Here is a 4,534-nt window from a genome sequence, read left to right on the forward strand (position 1 = left end):
TCCTTTCTTTTCTTTTCTTTTCTTTTCTCTTCTTTTCTTTTCTTTTCTTTTCTTTTCTTTTCTTTCTTTTTTTTTCCAGAGCCCTCAGTTTTATTTACATGCTACCAAAGCACAAAATCCCAGGGGAGGAAAGAAATTGAAGGGAATAAAGCAATCAGGGAGGAAACTAGGAAGGGAATGAAGATGGAGCAGGGTAGAATAGAAAGAAAGGTACAAAAGAGACAGGGCTCTCCTCCTCCCCACTTCTTTAAAATCCCCAGTATCAGCATATCCAAGGCCCCAATTGGCTGCTTCATCTATGAGGTGGGGCAGGTCAGAGATGGGTTCTGAGGGTAGCAGAGACAGAACAGCTCAAGACTTAGATTTGGCCACAGCAAGTCCAATTAGCCCAGTGAGCCTAACCATACCCACAACCATGGTCCCCATGATGGTCATACCTACCAGCCCATCTTTCTTCATAGTCTTATCAATAAGGCTTTCTAGCTCCTTTGCCTGGTTGTTTTGAGGTTCAGGCTGCAGTAACCTTCTCACATACTTCAGAGCCTTCTTATATTCCTTGAGGTAGTAGTTCTCCACAGCCAAGGAGAAAACATCATCTCCTCACTCCTCTTTGCTTCCTTTAGGCAGCAGTTCCTCCAGGAGTCCGATGCCCTTTAAGATATCATCATTGTATTTGCTTTGCACCAAACACCAGGCATACTCAAACTGAGTGTTATGTGACAAGGAGCCCACTGCCTGCTCTGTCTGGGACTTTTTGAATTTCAATGGCCATCAGCTTGCTCATCATGCCTCCATGGCCACCAACTATCCTGCATACTTCTCAATCCCAAGTCAACAGAACCTTGGTCATCTCTAATGCTTCTTGAGAAGGACCTCCCCTTTTTCTTAATAAATGCTTTTGAATTGAATTAAATTGGCATACTACTAGGTCTATACTCAAAGCTTTTCTATCTTGATATGGAGTTTGTAGTCTATTGGCAGAGCCTTAGACATCCCAGGATTTTTTCTATTGTATGATGACTTCAATGGAGAATCTTTGCATAATCTTCCATATATCTAACCTAAATGCCTCCCTTCATTAATCTGGCCTATTTGCTTCTACTCTATATGCAGAGTAATAATGGCTTGGCCCTTTGAATTGAACACTAGGTGTGAGGTGAAAAGAATAAAAACATGCTCATGAAAGGGAATTGTCATTACTTTTGCTTTTAATTCTGTAAATATTCTAAGAAAATATCCAGAACACACATACTTCCCACCTCAGTGGCCCACTGCACTGTTCCACACATCTCAAGAACAGAAAAAAGGAGGAGATGGGATGATGGCAGAGCCAGAAGACAAGCCCTACGAGGCCAAGTATGGAAAGAGTCGCATGCCTCATGTAAGAAATGAAGGGAAAACTTTGGCAAGGACTCACTCCACTTGGCCATCATGGTACAGTCACCCATGTTTGATGGGAAGGTCCCAAACTGGCATTACTATGCTTGCTTCTAGAAGCATAGGTTCATCATTTCTCAGGCTGAGCTTGAAGTAGATGGGTTCTTGGAACTGTGATGGGATGACTAGCAAAAAATTAAGAAGACCAGTGAGGCCAGAGGGTTGACAGAAGGCAAAGGAGGGAGTCAGAAGGAGGTGGCAAGGGAGAGAAAACCCTAATCAATTTTGCAGTCAAGTGCACTAAACCCAATAGGAGCACTTGTAAGGGATGTCAGCAAAAATAGAAAAGGATCAGGTATGGTTGTCCAAGAAAATTATTGATCCAGAGAAGCTACAGTGGGGACAGCTTCCTTAAATGCCAAGATGAACTGGGATTCCTGCCTTAGCACTAGCCAGCTCAAAGAATTCAGTATCCTGCAGCCAGAGGACAAGCAGACCCTCAGAAACAGCTCCCACCAGTCAAGATGGAAAGGAAGAGGAAAGGAGATAAGGTAGATGGAGATGATTTAGCCAAGAAGAAGGCTAAGAAGGAAAAGGACAAAGAAACAAAGGAGGAGAAGCCCTTCAACTCACAGACAGAGCTCATCTGCAGTATCAAAGATGAACCAAAGAAAGTCTTCTCTACAAATGGCCTAAAAGAGCTGCTGATAGCCAACAAGCAGGAAGTGCCTTTTGAGGATGCAGAGATATTGGACAGAGTAGCTGATGGGATGGCTTTTGGAGCTCTTTTTCCCTGTGAGGAGTGCAGGGGACAGATTGCCTTCAAGAGTGATGCACTGGAGACATTACCGCCTGGAACAAGTGCATTGCCAAGATACGGACTTCCAACAGGAAGGAATGGATCATCCCTGAAGAGTATGGGGAAATCTCTTACCTCAAAAGATTTAAGTGCGAAAAGCAGAACCGAGTATTCTGCCCAGTAACTAATGTCCCAGCTTCAAAACCACTACTCTCATTAGTGGCACTCCTTCCACTGTGAACTCCTCAATCCCACCAGACAAGCCATTGTTCAGCATAAAGACTCTGACTTGGGGAAGCTCTCCTGAAGCAAGGATGAAATGAAAGCTACAATAGAAAAAGTTGGTGGGGAGGGGAAATTGACAGGGATAGCTAAACAGAGCTTCTCTCTGCATCAGTACAGAAAGGAGGTTGAGAAGATGAATTAGAAGATGGAAGAGGTCAAAGAAGCCAATGTGCCTGCAGTGTCAAAGGATTTCCTCCAAGATGTCTCTGCTTCTGGCAGGAGCCTGCAGGAGCTGTTTTCTCTGTACGCCTTGTCCTCCTGGGGTGCTGAAGTGAAGCAAGAAGCTGTTGAAATGAAGCCAGGAGGGAAGTCAGCCAGATGTCCCTTTTTCCAAGAAAAGCAAGGGTCAAGTCAAGGAGGAGGAAGGGACCAACAAATCAGAAAAAAATGAAATTAACACTAAAAGGTGGAGCAGCAATCTATCCTGATTCTAGGCTCAAGGACTCAGCTCATATACTTCCAAAAAATGGAAAAATCTTCAGCACTACCCTTGGCCTTGTGGACATTATTAAAAGGGCTAATGCATATTGTAGACTGCAGCTCCTGGAGAATGATTGAATCAGGTACTGGATATTTACATCTTGGGCCCCAGGGGGCACTGTGATTGGCAGCAGTAAACTAGAACAGATGGCATCCAGGGAAGATGCCACTGATCATTTTTTGAAGTTATATGAGGAGACAAAGGGCAACTGCTGGCATTCCAGAAACTTTACTAAGTATCTCAAAAAGTTCTATCCCGTGGAGATTGACTATGGGCAGGATGAAAAGGCCATGAAGAAGCTCACTGTCAGTTCTGGCACCAAGTTGAAACTCCCCAAACCAGTTTAGAACCTCATCAAGATGATCTCTGATGTGGAGAGCATGAAAAAGGTCATGGTGGAATGCAAGATTGCCCATCAAAAGATGCCAATGAGAAAGCTGAACAAGAAGCACATCCAGAATGCACATTCAATCCTCATTGAGGTCCAGCAGGTGGCGTCCCAGGGTGACAGAGACTCTCAGATTCTGGGCCTCTCCAATTGCTTCTATACTCTGATCCCCCATGACTTTGGAATGAAAAAGCTCCACTCTTGAACAACACTGATTGTATGCAGGCCAAAGCAGAGATGCTGGACAATCTACTGGATATTGGGGTGGCCTATTATCTACCCTGTGGTGAATCTGAAGATGTCAGCAATGATCTCATTGATGTCTGCTATGAGAAGCTTAAAACTGATATTAAGGTGATTGACCAGAATTCAGAAGAAGCTGACATCTTCAGGCAATATGTTAAGAACACACACGCTACTACTCACAATACTTATAAATTTGTAAATTATGGATATCTTCAAGATTAAGCATGAAGGGGAAAGCTGACACTACAAGCCTTTAAAGCAGCTTCATAACTGGAGGCTGCTGTGGCATGGGTCTGGGGCCACCAATTTTGCTGAGGTACTCTCTCAGGGTCTTTGAATCACTCCACCCAAAGCCCCTGTTACTGGTATCGTATTTGGTAAAGGATTCTATTTTGCTGACATGGTTTCCAAGAATGCCAATTAATGCCACGTATCTCAGAGAGACCTAATAGGATTAATCCTCCTGGGAGAAGTCGCCCTTGGAAAAATGTATGAAATGAAGCATGCATCTCATATCACCAAGTTACCTAAGGACAAGCACAGTGTCAAAGGCTTGGGCAAAACTGTGCCTGATCTGACAGCCAGTGTTAGTCTTGATGGTGCAGAAATTCCTTTGAGAACTGGGATTCCTTCTGGTGTTAGTGACACCTGTCTACTATATCATGAATACATTGGCTATGATATTGCTCAGGTAAATTTGAAGTATCTACTGAAATTAGAGTTCAACTTTAAGACCTTTCTGCGGTGAACAGATAATACTTGCCTAGTGCTTGGAAGTGACCAGACCCCTCCAGTTCTGCTGTAGCATTGAGCTGCCTGGTGGACTTAAATATAAACTACCTTTCAGAAATATCAAAAGAGCTGAGTTGCAGACAACTGTTAACTTTAGTAAATCTTCTCCATAAGGATTTTATATAAACAAATGAAAAGATTTGAAAAGATTTTTTTCCCAAGCCTG

General features: G+C 43.4%; 1 pseudogene; it reads left to right on the top strand.

Moving 5' to 3' along the window:
* Positions 1–1,321: 1,321 nt before the first annotated feature.
* On the top strand, positions 1,322–4,324 carry LOC110217510 (poly [ADP-ribose] polymerase 1 pseudogene; annotated as a pseudogene).
* Positions 4,325–4,534: the final 210 nt, after the last annotated feature.

Source organism: Phascolarctos cinereus, unplaced genomic scaffold (genome assembly GCF_003287225.1).
Source record: "Phascolarctos cinereus isolate Bilbo 61053 unplaced genomic scaffold, phaCin_HiC Scaffold_726;HRSCAF=1367, whole genome shotgun sequence".
NCBI lineage: Eukaryota > Metazoa > Chordata > Mammalia > Diprotodontia > Phascolarctidae > Phascolarctos > Phascolarctos cinereus.